Source organism: Urocitellus parryii, chromosome 2, assembly GCF_045843805.1.
Source record: "Urocitellus parryii isolate mUroPar1 chromosome 2, mUroPar1.hap1, whole genome shotgun sequence".
In the NCBI taxonomy this organism is placed as follows: Eukaryota; Metazoa; Chordata; class Mammalia; order Rodentia; family Sciuridae; genus Urocitellus; species Urocitellus parryii.
In genome coordinates this window covers 182291511-182309465 of record NC_135532.1, presented here as the reverse complement: position 1 = coordinate 182309465, position 17955 = coordinate 182291511, and the positions used below count along the sequence as shown (strand labels likewise).

The window sequence follows — 17955 nt, the reverse complement described above, 5'->3', positions numbered from 1 at the left end:
GATCCTTTAATCCCTTTAAAGCAATATGCAGACAGAAGTGTCTACCTCTGTGGAAGCCACCAAGCTCAGAGGTGTCAGTTAAGGGACAAAGGTCATCACCTCTGAGTTACCCTCTGGCACCTCAGTCATCTCTGGCTATTGCCACAGTTTCTTGTGAGAAATGATAGAATCCAAGTCCTGTGAAGTTACACATAGGTGAACCCTGGCTGTGTGGCCAACTTGCCGTCCCCTCTAAAATTCCTTAGGGATAGTGTATGCTACACGTTTTAATTTCCTGAAAGAGAAAATAAGCTAATAATCAAATTCAGGAGGACTTAGGACTGTGAAAGAAAGCAGATGTGGTGGGTGGTAGGTTGCATCCTTCTCATTTATAGCCATCCCCCTTTGTGGTATGAGCCTGGAGCATGGAGGCAGGTAATTGCGGCTACGATCAAACCATCATGCCAATAATCACTCTTCTATGCCAGGCTGGAGGGTTTTCAAAATGCTTTCATATACAACAAGAATAATGTAACTCTTGTACTTGGCCCTTTATTACCGCCTTCTCTTTTGGGCTCCCAAAAGTTGGAGAATTAATATGATCCCCACTTTACCTGTGATAAAACTGAGGTCCAGAGACTTAGAAGAACAATCACACAGCTGGAGTCAGGTCTTCAGAGTGAAGGTGGAGAGGCCCTTTCCCATCCACAGCTGCATCCTCACATTTTGTTTTTGTGATCATCATACAATACTCCAACTCCTTCGAGGTCCAGAAAGAAGATTTCTTTTTTGTCCCACCTTTCATCTTTTCAGGACAAATCTGGTTATGGCATTAACAGTGCTTTGGGAGTTCCTCTGTGATGGCACACATTTCCCTGTATTGTGACCATCTCCTGCATGTCTCTCCCACAGGGGTGTGATCTCCTGAAGGCCTGGGATCTATCCACCCATCTGTGGGTGCGAGGCACCCAGCCCAGAGCCTGGAGTGGTAGATGCTTATCAACCGAATGGCGAACCTGTTCATGCTACAAATTCAATGTCCTTTGGATGTCTTTGTCTCTCCGATTCCTATCTGTCCTTCCATTCCCAGCTCCAGGCCTATGATGATAACCTTCTCTTCTGAGCTTCCGTGTAATCATAAACTCTCAGCTGTTTTCCTAGAGCATGTATATCTTATCTTTCAGCCTACAGAGTTCTTGAGAGGAGAGATTGCATCTGAGTTCCCAATGGGTTCCTCATGGGTCCTAGGTCAGTTCCAGGCAGAGTGGGTGCATGGTTAAGTGCTTGTGCCCATGCTCACATGGTTGCCTGAATTATGGTAAGAGCCAGTGGGACAGGTTGGTGGCAGAGCCCAAGATGCTTTGGCAGAGACCCAGTTGGTAAGAGAATGAAGGAGCTGATAGCCAGGAGCCTAGCCCTTGCCTGGCCCATCAGTCGCCTCTTTCCTACCCACTTAGGCTGTGTCTCACAGAGGCTCTGCAGATGGGGAATTCCTTGATGCCAGAGACAGGATCCCTGAAGTGATCAAGCTGCAGGGCAAGAAGTTATCCCTTGAGCTTATTTGTGTAAAGAACTACAAACCAGAGGATCATTGCCAGGAAGGAGAAAAGACAAGGGTACCATGAACCAGCTGGATGTGAATAGGACGCACTGGGAACCTGGAACACCAAGCTAGTTAATTAGCAAGTTAGTGAGCCACTAAGTTAGTCTGCTTTAAACAAGGGAAGAAGACTGTGATTTAAAATAAATTAATCAGAAGAGGTAACAACCAACCATTTCATCAACTTTTCGTCAACTTAGCTCTTTTGACCTAATAATTCTACTGTTGGAGGTTTATTCTAAAGAAATAATTAGTAAAAACGTGGATGTGTAACCGATGTGATTCTGCAATCTGTATACGGAGTAAAAATGGGAGTTCATAACCCACTTGAATCAAATGTATGAAATAAGATATGTCAAGAGCTTTGTAATGTTGTGAATAACCAATAATAAAAAATTTTTTTTAAATAAATAAAGACTAAGGAAAAGGGTAACAGAAAAGAGGTATTATTGATAACAGAAGTGAATTAGAGGCAACTTAAATATCCCATAATTATTTTTGAATACTGATCTAAATTATATCCACTAAAGTAATATTTTGAAGTCATTGAAATATGTGTTATATTGAGACCACATTGGTAATATGCATTGTGTGATGCTTTATGGGAAAGATCGGGATGCAAACTCTTATTTGTGCTGCATGTCCAACGCTGAAAAAAATATGCCTTTTGGGAAGACAGGAAAGAATGAAAATAGATGATTTGTAAAGATAGTAAGCTTGTGGGTGGCTTTTTATTTCCATAATCATGGTATTATGTTTTTGTATAATTTTTTAAAAACTTATGTTAATCAGAAACTTAAAAGAATAACACCTTAACAAAAGATGCATCGCACCCGGCAGTCCTTTCAAAGAAGCTGAACATTAGACAGGCTCCTTTTCTATACTCATTTTCCCACACAAGTCCAGTGTAGGTTTCTCTCACTGCTAGTGAATTTGAAATTAGGTATGTGAAAAGTCAGGAACACTTTTGACCAGATAGCTACAGATACGGATAGAGATACAGATACTCATCTGAACTTAGGTATAATTTCCCTTGAAAGATAAACTTCTAATACATTAAATGTCTGATGTAAAATTATGCCTACAAAGGAAGAGTGGGGAAGATAATAAATATATGGATTGAAATGCCCTTGCAAATACACAAGAGCTTACAAATCAAAGAGTCCATGTTTAAGAGACCCATGTAGATCAAAGTTCTGGTCTTGCTTTCAAATGTTTCTCAGAGATACAGACACCACCTGTCTCACCCAAGTCTCTGGGTCACTTGCTTCTATCAGTTAGTCCTGTTAAGCAGTTCAGCATCTGGAAATCCCAGACATCTTTCAGCTCACGTGAGATAAGCAGTCTGTGTTCTCTGGAAATACCAAAGTCAACAATGAGACACAAAAACACCCAAATACTATTACATCTTAAAAACGTCAATGTCTTCATCAGGGGCCCTGTTTCTCTAGCTCTCAGAAATTCAAGGTCTTCCCTGGAAGGCCCAACATCACTTTATCTCCTGTATCCACCTGCTTGAGAGAATAGCAACTGGAATTGTTAATGAAGTTATTATAGAAATACTCATAATTTAAAAATGAACCATGAATTTTACATATCACTTTCAAACATTATTATGGGATACATATGACAAAGTATCACTATCCCCCAATCAATATATATATATATATATATATATATATATATATATATATATATATGTTATTACTTACATTTCTACCATTTTCACAGACTCTTAAAGTTCTAGTGGCCAGTGTTAACTTCTTCCATCTTTAAAAAAAATGCTGCAGTAATTAAAAAAAAAAAGACTGAAAATGGTAGTGTGTTGCTCAACTTATTCAATTTTTTCTTTAACAGACACCACATCCTTATCTATAGTAGCTTAAAAATAAAGTCTATAGATCGAAGATTATTTATACTTGAAACTTCTCTCTTATAGTCATTCAAATAATTTATTTTCTCTCATTTTCATACATTTTATTGGAATATCATTTATATTGTATACTTGGCATAGTCTTCTAATTCAGAAAAATTGTTATTTTTTTTAAAAAAAACCTTCAAAGTATAAAAAGGCAAACTTGGAACTATTGGTTGTAATATTCTGCTAGTAGTATTAATAGCAAGCAGCTATTCACACTCATTCAGAGGAATATTGTAAATTCAAAATTAATTTTACTTTCTACCAAAAATCACAATTCAGTATTTCTTTGAGGATATTCAAGTTTTGGTTTTTCTTCCAGGGTACCTTGTATCTTATCAATATTAAATCTAATGGCTTTAACAGCTTTCTCCATAATAGGTCCAAGAATGTTTTTCAGGTTAGATGCAATGTATATTAGTAAAAAAGAGTCTAGCCAGCTTGGTGGTGCACGCTTGTAATCCCAGATACTGGAAGGCTGAAGCATGATGATCGCAAGTTCAAACCCAGCCTCAGTAACTTAGTGAGACCCTGAGCAACTCAGGGAGATCCTGTCTCTAATAAAACATTTTAGAAGGTCTGGGGATGTGGCTTGGTGTTTAAGCACCCCTGGGTTCAGTCCTTGGTACCAAAAAAAAAGAAAAGAAAAAAAAAAGAGGGTCTATCTTTGGGCAGAACTCCTAAATACTGAACATAATCTTTGAAGTGTCCCAAAAGTAGGCGATTTTAGTTAGCACAATTGAGGCTCATCTTCCAGTAAGACATGGAATTTATGAACCATATATATAACAAAGAGTGCTTCTGGATTTTAGACCAAATTCCAATCTATATACCTTTTTCCTTATCATTTGTTTTAGTGTCAATTATAGGCTTGCTTTTGGCAATCTCTGAAGGAAATGAACAAAGCCCCAAAATACTCTTTTAGTTTTTCATTTAAATTGAAACCTGTACTTTTTGTTTTTTTTAAAGACACATAAAACCAATAAAATTAATTTTAACATTCTTGTTTTCTTCTTTGGTATACTTCATTGATATGCACAATGGTTGTTAGTTGTTCAATGTGACTTTTGCCCCTGAGGAATCTAGTTAAATTGGATAATAAAAATGAATTTTGTTATTTCTTGTTTGTCTTACATATCTGGGCCTTTCAATAATGCATTCCACAGAAATTCTAGTAGATATAAATATTTTCCATTTTTAAATTTCCTGAGAAGATTAATCCATTAGTGCTACAAAAAGCATTACTGTGTTTGGTTAAACAAGATTACATTTTAAAAAAATTCATACTAACATTCAAGCATTAAGCATTTGCTTTGTCTTTGGTATATACAGATGACCCCCAACTTATAATGGTTTGACTTATAATGTTTTGGCTTTACATAGTGTGAAAACAACATGCATTCAGTAGAAATCTTACTTGGAATTTTGAACTTGATTTTTCCCCCAGCTGGCACATGGACAGACCATAGTTCTCATTCAGCCAGGTGATCAGGACAAGTCTTCCTTGTTGCTAATCGACAATGTTTGCTAGGTTAGGTACATTAAGTGCATTTGCAACTTATAATATTTTCAAGTTACAATAAGTTTATCAGTATGTAACCTCATCATTAGTCAGTTTCCTCATTTTCATTCTTTCTATTTTAAGGAATTAGGCAAATCACCTCTTTATTTCTTTTTCTCGTCAAATCTTCTTTCATAAAAGCCTCTTGTGCTTTTCTATGAGTAAATGCTCATTTGGGCTCATGTTTTCTTATTTTTTTTTATTATATGTACTTGTTCTAGTCTCAATGATCTAAAATTGTGCTTTCCAATATGACAGCCAATGGACTTTTAAATTGAAATTAAATAAGAGTAAAAGTCCTCAGTTTACTAGCTACATTTCACATACTCAATAGACATTGTTTCTATTTTTTAATAAGAATATTTTAATTGTGTTATTAAATATTATGCTATTTTTAATCCCCTCATTGCTACAAATTTTTAGACCCTACATAAGTGATAATACATTTTTTTACATTCCGTGGTTTGCCAGTATGTTGTATTCATATATTCAACAAATGCAGTTGGTACTGACATTATGCTATGTTTTCTTAAGAGGTGCTGATTCATGGGCTAGGTAGTGTGGTACACACCTATAATCCTTTCAGCTTGGAAAGCTGAGGCAGGAGCATCACGAGTTCAAAGCCAGCCTAGCAACTTAGCAAGGTTATAAACAACCTAGTGTGACCCCATCTCAAAATAAAAAATAAAAGGACTGGGGATGTGGCTCAGTGATTCAATCCCTGATACTACCCTCCCAAAAATAGATGCCTATTCAAAACCAAATAGGAGCTGCTTATCTACTACAGAATATTTCTGGAGGATAGAATGTCTACCTACTTGCACCTGCAAGTTCAGTATTAGCAATATTAGACTTAACTTAGACTCTTCTTTTCTTTTCTTTTTTAATAATACACATGATCTAAACAATAGAGTTAGGTGAGAAAAGTGTTTTCCTCCAATCACCACTTTTTAGTTACTTAAGAAAGAGTACAGACATGCCAGGATCCTTCAGCTAATAAGAGGCCATAATCTCAAAACAGAAACATCAGTTTCACAGTGATACCACTTAAAAAGCAAAACATTAGAGAATTATTTGGATGCTAAACAGAAATCAAAATTCAACAAAGACTTTTCTAGTTATTGGACATGTCATGACACCACCTGCACAGTGAAAAAAAAAAGACATTCTCTTGGGAAGAAAAAGTTAGTGCTAAAATTACTTCACTTAGAATTTGAGATGCTAAATGATAGTTCAAGTATTTTGGGTTTGTAATAATACTCTATATGCATGTGTGTATTAACAGATTCATAATCTTTTGCTCTAACTTTAAAAATGGTTAAACTTAATTTTACATTTTTTTTTTAAATTAAACATTTATTGAGCCATAAAGCTGCAGTGAAGCCAATAAATAAAGTGAGACTATCTGTCCAATTATATTTTGGCTCAACATTAATCATGAAACTAAAGGTAAAACTCCTTAGTCATAATTATCTAGGAAAGTAAAGAGTGTCAAATATAAAACTCCACCGCTTCAAAGTATAGTAGCTTGGAGTGTGGAGAAAAAAAACAAATTGAATGAATAGTCCAAATCTAAAACTAAAAAGATTAAGTAACATATTGTCTAAGTCCAGTGTTTTCTCAAACATATGTACAGGAAGAAACATGTATGTTATGGCCGACATGAAGGCCTATGTTAAGATGGTTACTGCTGATCATTGTTTGGTTTCTTGGATTTATTAGGATGTATTGGCCGAGCCAGAGGAACAAGGCAGCTTCATGGACATGGCGGATTTTGCTCGTCCAGGAGACACTGGACGCAGGTCAGCTCCCTCTACCCGCATGGCTGTGGGAGCTTCATTGGGTAGAATCTGATTAGGAACCTTTGGATAAATAGAACTGATATTTAATGTTCAGCATCAGGTGTAAAATGAAGGTAGGGAACTGGAAAAAAATTTGTGCTGTAAAATCTTTAAATGTGGTTGTTTCTGAATGGTGCTGGGTAATTGTTTGGAGATATTATGATCTCTCCTCATGGAAGTTTCAACACAATGGAATCAGAGATTTCAGAGCATGGATTGCATTTCTAACTCTTACTCCAACCACTATGGGTAGAACCTTCCAATTCATAATAGCACCATCATGAAGTGGACCAAAGAAGGGGTCTTCTATTTTTCTCATCATCTGGATACTGAACATGTGATTTTTTTCCCATTGGATATATTAAAATAAGGACATCACCAAATTCTGTAGGAATAATTCCTCTCCTGTAGTCTCTAGTATGCTCTGACCAAACAATGTGCACTTAATCATTTCCTAAACATCTCAACTTGCTGAGAAGCAGTACTCCCAAGTGCTTAAATCCTTAGCCTTGGAGCAACTAGGGACACAGTCTTCCTCTAATCTACCATCTTGAATCTCCCTGTGGTTATGGTTTTGACAGCACAAATGTAATAATATTTCTAGAACAACAAAAAGTTCTATCAGATTTAGCTGATCTAAAGGATAAGACAAATTGTCATTGCACTCAATATGTTTAATATTTTAGTATATGTTCATGAAAAATGTAAATGAAAGTCAATGTAAAAAAATTGCAAGTTAATATTACTTTCTATACACATTTTCAAAAATGTTTTTTCAAAAATATTTTAAATATCAAATATTATTATCAAAGAAAACTGTAAAGTATGATAATAGATACCAACATTTTCAATGAAATTATTTGAGTAAAGTCAGTTTTTTTCAATTTAAGTTTTTAAAATTTAATTAAATTCAGTTAATCATTTCTTTAAAAAAATCAAAGCATTTACTGCCAGTTTTTAATTTGGCCACTGTTGAAAATATTATGAATCTATATCATACTTGTCATACATACTATATCTCAACCCACAAATATACCAATTTAAAGGTAATAGGAATTGTTTAATTTTGAAAAATTTCCCTCTGATTCTTTGTGGAACAGTTGGAAATTCATGCTAATTCATGACTACCTCCAGAGTCATGACTTAGAACATAAAGAGAAGTAAGAAAAGGGCACTCAGGACTACTTAGTTATTGAAAATCTGTTACAGTTTTACTATCAGAGAGGAAGGATTTAACCAGTTCATTAATTGCTAAGTGCTTCAACTCTTCAAACCCTACTGGTTCTGCAAAGCCTTGTCCATCTTCAAATCCACGAGCAGCACAGCTCCCAACCATTCCCAGCATCCAAACATTGTTACTAGGACATAGGATAAACAGTCTGAAGATCTGGGGGCCTGAATGGTGTTTGTTACAAAAAAACAGATGTTTTGGGTTACAGATCTGACCTTCCCAGCTCTGAGAACCAGCCTGAAAGACAGAAGTGCCCGCATCTTCTCTTCAAGTTTATGTGTTTTCATGTTTGTGATTCGCAGTGGTAACTATCTTCAGAGGTAAATCAAGTGGCCCAGGGCAAGGGCCCTCTTGCCTGCATCCTGAGCCACACTCTTGGTAGTCACATGAGTGAGTTAAGTAATAGTTCTAGGAAAAGCCAGTTGGGCAGGCCTTGAACACACACAATTAATGAAGTGATTCCATGAGCTACAGATAGGTCCTCTGTGTGACTTGATTTACCTCACCCAAGAAAATCCAATTAGAAGGCATGCTTATCCCTGATCCATGTTAAGAAGTGCAAACTGAGCCTTGGAGGAGTTAAGTTCCTCAAGATAACAGCTGATAATAGGCAGAGGCAAGTTTCAAAACCCAGTCTCTCTGAAGCCAAAGCTCTTTGGGCAGCCACTTAGAACATCTCACTCCCTATAAATGGCTGCTCTCATATGAATGTGGGTGAGAGGGCCTCCAGACCCCAGAGCGGGTCAATGGAGGGGTGCTCTTTGGGGCAAGGAGTTGGTGCTGAAAGCTGTATTATTGTATGGCTGAAATGAAGTAGACTAAAAGTTGATTTGAGGAGACCCACAAGTGTGACCCCCTCCACAGAGATCTGGTCACTCAACTATCCCCAAATCTCCACTGGCACCCTGGTGCTGTCAGGGCAGGCCACATTCCTGGGATCTTGTTAAGGACACACTCAATTTTGCCCAACCACCCAATCAGCCACCAACCCCAGCATAGTCCCAAGTTCAGACTCAATAAATTCTACATTCTCAGAAAACAATCTGCTTTTGAATCTCTCCTGCCATTAAATATGTTCTTCCTCTACCTAGAATACCCTCTTTCTTCCTGCCTGTAATTCAAATGTCATCCAGTCATTTGTTCCTAGACTCCAGAGGGAGTCAGCCACACCCTCCCCTGAGGCCTCCAGAACTTCCTTCAGACCTCGGTTACAGCCTCAGGACTTTGGAGCCACAAGTCCACATTCTCAACAGACAGTGAGCTCCTATGGACAACTGATCCCAACACAACCTCTAAAATACAACAGCCCTTTAAGTGTTGAGTGTTGAAAGAGTGAACAAAGAGCCAGGGAAGATGACCTTGAGAGCTTGGTTTTCTGGGAGAGGACTTTGCTCTTAGCGCCCACAGCCCCCTTTGAGCAATATCCTATCCATGGCATTGAGCCACTATCTGGGGCCATTGCACCAACAGGAGCTTAGGGTGGGGCTAGGGTGAAAACAAACAGGGAAGACAAAAACAAGGGGTGTGTTGAAACCTTGAAAATGTTCTATTCCCTGGCGTTCAAACATGCCACGCCTTCTAAGTCAGGTGGCTTTTCAGTCCAATGCTTTGAAAGGATTGATTGATCATAGGTACTGGGCTTTTGGAGTAGAGCCAAAGAGAAAGGGAAAAACAAAGGAGATATAAACTGATTGCCATGTGTCGTTTTTTCTGTGTGTGTGTGTCTTTCTAGATAGAAGAAACTCTGACCTTCCTCTGACTCAATTATCTAATTATTTTGACACCTTGGGCTGTTGTGTCAGCACAACACCTTGTTTTGTCAAGGACACTGCATTGGGGTGTCTCTAGGCTCGAGGAGAAGCAATTGACAGGAGATAAGTTCTGACAGCCAGGGAACCATCTGGCTGAGGAAGAGATCTCAGGGAGGGAGGAGTGGGTGAGGAAAGAAAGGAAGAAAAGGAAATGTTTGGTATGTTGGGAAGGGAATATCTTGGGACAGGTGGCAGCAAGGTTAGCAAAACTGGGTGTCCCTGTTTGCGCTTCCCAGATTGGGCTCAGGGAAGATTGTGCCCAAGCACGAAAGCCTGTGTGTCACAGGTCCCTGAGAGGCACAGAGTACAAGCCATTCTGGGTAACACATTGGGTTGAGGTGTTTTCTTTCCTGGAGACCTCTGCAGACATAAAGTCAGACTTGGAAGTTTTTCTCCCAAGCATAAAAATGTTCTTACTTAAATACCTGTGAGACCAAAATGGAAGAAATTGTCAGAACAATCATAAAGCCCTTCACAAAGCAGGCTGTTCAGTTAATATTGAGGATTCTGAAAACAAACAAGGGCAAAAGAGTATTTGTCAAAATTGTGAAATACAGCTCCAACAGAGCACAGAAGGCTCTCGGGTTCTTACCTTCCAGCATTGTGTACAGAGGAGCAACAGCCACAACAACAAAAGATACATGTTACAGAGAAGCTAAAGGCTTGCGGGTCTTAAGGCCTGGGGACAAGGCACTGTGGTTCAGTAATACAGCCTGGGGGGGACTCTGGGGACCTGGGTTTCAGGCCAATGCAGTATTTAATACTCTACGTATGTTGAGTTTAGATTTCTCATCTGTAGAACAGAAGGAGGAAACTCTGCGGGGATCATGGTCCTCAGCTTGGGGGTGGGGTGGCTCTGTCGAATGACACTGGAAGCCACAGTTAAGTTTGATGCATCTTCCTGGAACATCAATTTTACCTGGTTGGCAAACCCTTTAAAACATTTTTCTTCATTTCAAAATTAATGCATTTGTTCCACAAATATTTATTGAGCATTTCCTATATGCCAGGTACTGTTGAAATGTACAATAAACATTAGGGAACAATAAGTGATTTACATGATCTAAGGAAGACAAAGGTCCCCCCCCCCCAATTATTTTTTCACTGGGAGGAAAATTTCTGGCTGTGCTTCTTCATTCTCGCCTCCAACCAAATAGCAGACATTGGTCTTCCTGTGCCCCGAGGCACACTCCAGTGGCCTGGGTAAGAGTGATGTTAGGTCCCCTTCCACTAGCTGCAGCTTATATTGTCAGGGACACTTAAAATTAAGTAATCTTCTTTGTTGACCACAGGCTGGATTTGCATATCTACCAGACAAAAGTAAGGAAAGGAAAGAGAACTGACATTTACTGAGCACCACAACTTGCCTTTTTGAAGTAATTTCCCTCAATCTTCATATCTGCAAAATCAGCATAAATGCTCCCACTTGAAAACTTAGGGAGGCAAGCAGAGGCTCCGAGAGGCTTAGTGATTTGTCCAAAGTCTCACCGCTAATAAATGAGATGAGATTTCATGTAGCCTTGATCTGGCTCTAAAGCCAATCTCACTCTGACACCTCCCTCCAGAGAGGATGGGAGTGGTGGTGTTTTTCCTTAATATGTTCCTCTGTCTCTCAGACTCAGAAGCTAAAGACACACAGTATTAGAGAGAAAATGAATAGTGAATAGCAGTGAATCACAGGTTGTGCAATGTCTTTATTTGTTGGCAGGGAGGGAGTGGGGTGGGGGTGGGGGTAGGGGGGGGTGGGCTGTCAAGTGAGAATTCTTGGGAAAAGGCTCTGATATTGACAAGACCTTATCTCAAGGTCCAGGACTGCCATGTATCTCTGGGACCCTGAAGTCTCTTAAACTCCCCAAGTCTCCACTTTCCTTCTCTAAAAAAAAAATGAGAAGAAATGGTGAAATATTGCTGCATAAAACACACATAAAATCATCTATGGGAAGGATTTTTAAGCTCTAAGTGCCACCTACAGATGCCTGCAGCTCACCTAAGGTCTCCCAGGGTCACATAGTATCCCACCTTGGCCTCCCTGACTCCCAATTCAACGTCCTTCAGACTGCCTCATAGTGGTAGAGACAACTTATTTGGTGACATGAAAGCTATCATTGTGCTACCATACAGAAGAAGACTCCCAATAGTTCAAAAAGGCATGGAGGAGCACACTCTTTCATAGAGAAAATGGAGCATGTACCCTATGGTGTACTGCTATCCTACCACCCACCATGTTCTTTGGTAAGTGCCTTTAGTGAGTTGGCCCTATACAAAGAGGAGCAAAGTCAAGGTCCCTGCCCTCCAGGAGCAAGTCCAGGCAAAGGGAGTTTCCCAGAGGAAGTGAATCACTCAGAGAAGGCCCCTTTGATATGGCATGAGCCAGGGCTAAATCTGTTTTGATGACTATGTATCAAGCCTATAAAGAACAGAACTATCTAGTGTCTCTCACCTCTACCCCACCTCACTCCACTGCTTATGTTTTCTCCCTAGAACTTCCCCTCAGAATCAACAAGGTGAGTGCAGGAGCAGAATACTTGGTAGGACCATGGTAGGACAATACCCAACACATTACAATGCCTCTGACTTCTCCAGGGATCCCTCTCCAAAGTTCCTGACATGCCATTTCCTCACCAGCCCACAGAGAAGAAATATGGACAACATTCGCCCTCCCTCTCATAATGAAATTGAAGAAACTGATGTCCAGAAAAGAGACCTGCCTGTGAATCAGTTTTATAACACCAGAAGCAAGGAATGTCAACTCCCCCTTCTTAGGCTCAACCTCTTGGCCTTCCAGTTAGATGCTTGTTAGTTCTTTAGAAGGAGAGTCCCAGTTTTCATAGGCTGTTACAGCCACTGGTGGGACATGGTACATGATAGGCATGTCTTACAATTTTTATCAGTGGCTGGGAAACCAACTTACATCTCCTTGAGTTTCCTATTTTTTTCATCTGCAAAATATCTTGCTTAAATGAAATGATCTCTGAATCACTTTCTATTTCTAGGCAAACTGAGTATCTTAACTTGATAAATGGAAATAGTGCCAATCAGTTTAAGAAAATACATTGGAGTCCCCAGAATAGAGGGAGGATCTATCAGTGGAGATGTGGGCACTTAAAAAGAGTAAGAGATGTGAAACCCAAAGGACTTAAAATCAGCAAACTACAGTGTTGCAGCCACATCAATGTTTATAGCACCTCAATTCACAATAGCTGAACTATGGAACCAACCTAGATGCCCTTCAACAGATGAATGGATAAAGAAAATGTGATACATATACACAATGGAGTATTACTCAGCTTTAAAGAAGAATGAAATTATGATGTTTATAGGTAAATGGTTGGAACTAGAGAAAATATCATGCTAAGTGAAATAAGCCAATCCCCCCAAACCAAAGGCCAAATGTTTCCTCTGATAAGCCGATGCTGGTCCATAGTGGGGGGTGGGTGGGCATTAGGGAAGAATGAAGGAACTTTGGATTGTGCAGAGGGGAGTGAGGGGAGGGGTGGGTCGGTGGGGATGGGAAGGACGGTAGAATGAGACAGACATTATTACCCATATATAATTATACTACTGGTGTGATTCTGCACCATGTACAACCAGAGGAATGAGAAGTTATGCACCATTTGTATAAAATATGTCAGTATGCATTCTGTCATATATAACTAATTAGAACAAAGTTTTAAAAATTAATATTTATTAAAAAAGAGTAAGAGATGTGAGAGATGAATCTAGCTAGACTTCATGGATTCCACAGCCCAGGGCAAAATAATATCCTCACCAAAATGGAGACCAACAGGTAGTATACTCAGCAGAAAGAACCTTGATAAAACTAGGAATTGGGAAACTTGGGTTCCTGTGTAGAGTCTGTCCTTGTTTTTCTGGGAGATCCCAGAAAAATTACTTCCTTTCTCTGGTCGTCATAGTACAGTGGTTTTAACTCACAATATCAATTCTTCCACAATATCATGAAAGGAAGATCTCTCTTCTTACTGCTGGATGTGGAAGAAGACCCACTTTCCTTGGACTTCCTGGGATTCTTTCTCTATGTGGTTAATAGTACTAGTTTTAACACGAGGATCCTTTGAACAGGCCTTAGCTTTTGTCTGCACATGCAGAAATGTGTAGAAACCTGAACATGTTAGACATCCTGATCTCCTTTTTCTAATTCCTCTAAACATGTTTCCCTTCACTTTCTTTTGTTGGTATTTTAGGTCAGACGCCCTGCACATAAGACCTTCTCTGAGCTGGATGAGACTTTAGGGTCTTTCCATCTTAGTTTTCTTCCATTTTGACATGACCAAAGGTCCCCCTGGCTCCCAAGGCAACCAGTTCTGTCTGGGGTAAGTTCTGATTATTAGAAAGTTTTTCAAAGGAGAGGTGACAACTTCCTTAATTAAAATAAGCCCCAGGGCTGGAGGTAAAGTTTAGTGGTAAACCACTTGCCTAGTGTGCACAAGGCTCTGAATATGATCCCTAGCACCTCAGCAAACAAACAAAAACACTCCTCAGTGCTGTTGGTGTTCAGTTCACCAGCTATTTTGGGACCTGTTTCCTTCAAAATCGCTGAGTTCTCCTCACAGAATTAGTTTTCTCACAGGTCATAGTCACCTCTGTATTGTCTAGACTGGTTTTCCCACCTCCAATCCTAATATTTTGCCCTTAGGTTTTAGGCTCATTTTAATCATTCATAAATGCTATGGTAACTTATTGATTGCAAAATAATGTTTTATTTTGAGGGCTTTTTTTTTTCCCCAATCTATCTTAACCAAAGGAATATTACTTCGTCATTAATTCTATAAGCCAACTCCATACAACTGAACATGTTTAAGTGTCAACTTGATCCAAGTCTTGGTTTGGGCCCACTGAGCAATGTAACCTTAGATAACTTACTTGCCCTATCTGAGTCTCAGTTTCCTATTCTTTAAAAATTAATAATACATACCTCATGAGCTGTTGCAATAATTTAATAGTGCACATGAATGTTTTGTCCTGGAAGAAGTAAGATTAAGTTGTTTAGAAGAGTTATTTTCCTTAGAGTTCGTCATTAAGCAAAATCCAAATCCACCTCTTTGCAGCAGTGACCACCTCCTTGGTCCTGGTCTATCCTCTGGGACCATGCAAAATAGGCCTAAATCCCACTTCCACATGGCAACCCTTCAAATATTTCCATTTGACTACAACCCCCTTACATGGCAAAAGACCTCACCAGAGAAACTGAGGTGGGGAAAAAGTGTATCCAGGGCCTCACCACAATCTTGAAGGAGAACCAAGAAATTCTGACTTCTGCCCTGGAGTGACCACTACAACATCTGCCTCCGAGAACAGAGTGGTAAGCCAGGGCTCCTAGAAAACTCCATGCTGGCAACACATGACACTGAAGTGTTGAAACATGCTACTTTGATGTGGCATTAGCTCATGATATTGCTTTATTTCCTTAATTTAGAAGAAAAGCACAGCTGTTAAATTTTTTTTTAATAATAAAAAGTATAGTGGTGCACCAAAAATTTTCAGGAATTTTTCCACAAAAGCGTTGCACCCAATTGTGCAACTTTTTAAAAATTTTTCAGGCAAATCAATTTTTTTCTATTATGCAAGGACCTTCTTTTCAATTGTTTTCTAGCCTTTCAATCCCTATACTCTTGAATTCCTGGATAACCATTTTGCCCTGTCTAATTGAGACAATTTTTGAAATAAGAGTTAAACAAACAAACAAATATATAGACTGAATTGCTCTATTTGTTGAATGGGAGTCCTAAGAAATCTATTGGCTGCCTTTCTACCTACTTGGAATCTGAGCATTATTTGATCCCTTGTTTTGAAATTAAACCACCAGATAAATGGAAAATATTATTCCCTTCATTTCATCCCATAACTTGTTCCATAGGTCACTTTTCTGTCTCTGAGAGATTTTCAAACTTGGGCTGTTAGTAGATGTCAGTGTCTTATCAGAGAAACTGTAACAGGGATGGTTTCATTGGGAAGAAGGGTATCTAAAAAGTCTCAAAGATACCTTCAAACCATGAGATTCTATTATTCTAATCTGTGTCCAATCTATTATTGAGACAACTTCTGTTGGGGGAAAGAGAAGAATGCTAATAAAATCTTGCTATTAAAAAAGAGGCATATCTGGCTACTCAGTTTTTAGTAAGTTATCCTATGGGGGAAAAAAAAGTAAGTTATCCTAAGTAAGTTATACTGGAAATTTCTCTATACCATGGTAGAGAGTCTGGTAAAGGTAAGACCAATCAGGGACCATAATAGTTTTTCTTTTTCTTTTTTTTTTCATAATAGTTATTCTTTTTTTTTCTTCTACCAATCTCAGTACCCAATTTGTTGAATATTTATCATGTGGTATAGATCTGTTAACTGATTTCATTAATCATCTTTATTTGCCTTTAGAACTTCTCCTGAGGTGTTTGCTTAGTGAGTTCTAAGGGGGTTCAGAAATTGACACTTATCTTTTTGGACCTGTAGCAAGATCTGGAGCAGCTGGGGTTCTAGGTCATTTGCTCTCAGTAGTAAGTTGTAAGGCTTGTTGTTTATCCCAGAAGAACAAAGAAATGCTATGATTTTATTTGGGCATCATGTCATGGAAGAATTTGGGAAGCACTGAGCTTCCCTGAAAATTTCAGATCTTTCAAAAATGCACATCATTATAACATTATGGAGGCAACTGAAACTGGCCACTTCAAGTTTGTTTTAAAAGTCACGCTGATATGTAAACTTGCCTCTTCCATGTGAACGGTGCCCATGGACTGGTCATCACTGCCTGATTGCATTTTCCCAGCTGGAGAAGAGTAGATACAACTTAGAAGACTTAATTAAAACCTCAAGGGCTCACATAAAATGGGTAAAAGTTTCTGACACTGCACTTCCCTCACTGCCCCAAAATAGTTCCTGCCTCAGACCCTATTCACTCAGCTCAGATACAATTTCCTCCAATAAGCCTCCTCTGACTCTCCACATTCCTTCAGTCAAGCTGGAAATGATCTCTCCATTCTCTGAATCCCCACAGCTCTTGTTCTGTCCTTTCAGTACAAACCTAAATAATTTTTGAATCCTGATCAGTCATATGACAGCTCTTCTACAATTTTAAATTTGGGAAGATAGTGTCCAAGTGTTTTTTCAATATCCCTTGAAACACTCCTGGCAAGAACTTGAATTACATAGGAAAGTCACCTACAAAATGAAAGACAACCCAGCACTTCTCTTTGCTCTGGCCACAAAGCATTTATGTATGATTAATTGGGAAATTTGAGTTTTTTAGGAAATATTTTGGGGGACATTTTCTTGGGAGTTTTCAAAAACTTCTAAAAATTTATGGCAGGTGATTTTTTAATTTTAGCAACACAATTTAGGAAAAACAAAAATACATGTAAAATATTGAACTTTGCTATTAAACAGAGAAGTTATCAATGAAAGCAAACTTGAAACATATTAATGTAGAAAGAAAACTTTGGAGCAGACAGTGAATGTTTGGAAGACTTGTGGTTGGCTAGCAGCATTTTGAATTAACACTTCTTTTTTTTTTTCCTTAAAAAAAAAGTATACAAAAGTTATAAAGATGCCTGGGCATATTTCTCCAGTCATTCAAAGGAATTCTGGAATTCATTCAAAAGTTATAATACAACAATAATAAAAGGCAAAATGCATAAAGATGTTCATGATGTTGTAGAACAGCACAAAAGCAAGTGAACCAAAAAAATGGAAACTCAAAGGTCTCAAAATAGACGAATGGTTTTATTAATTATAAAACATTGTCAAAATCATACTATCTAGTCAATGCAAACTTTAAAAAGAAAATGCTCATTATGTAATGGTAAGTGGAAAAAAATTCATCCATAAAATGAAATATGCATTATGCATGATGATGAAAAGACAAGAAATAGATAAGAATATGGCAAAAATACAAATAGTAGGCCATGGTGTAGGATTCTGGCTTGTTTTCTGTCTTCAAGCCATTACATCATCTTTTCAATGACAAACGACTTTTTAAGTAATTGAAAACAAAGTCTCATTAGCC

General features: G+C 38.4%; 1 long non-coding RNA gene across 3 annotated transcripts in view; it reads left to right on the top strand.

Moving 5' to 3' along the window:
* LOC144253323 (uncharacterized) overlaps window positions 1–17955 on the top strand; it is a 220326-nt gene that overhangs the window by 88753 nt on the left and 113618 nt on the right. The window contains exons 5-6 of one of the 3 annotated variants that reach the window (XR_013343277.1): window positions 6781–6860; window positions 8339–8901. The exons of the other annotated variants lie outside the window; for them this stretch is intronic. This is a non-coding gene — a long non-coding RNA (uncharacterized LOC144253323). Of the gene's footprint in view, window positions 1–6780; window positions 6861–8338; window positions 8902–17955 lie in introns of those variants that run through there. 3 annotated transcript variants of the gene reach the window in all.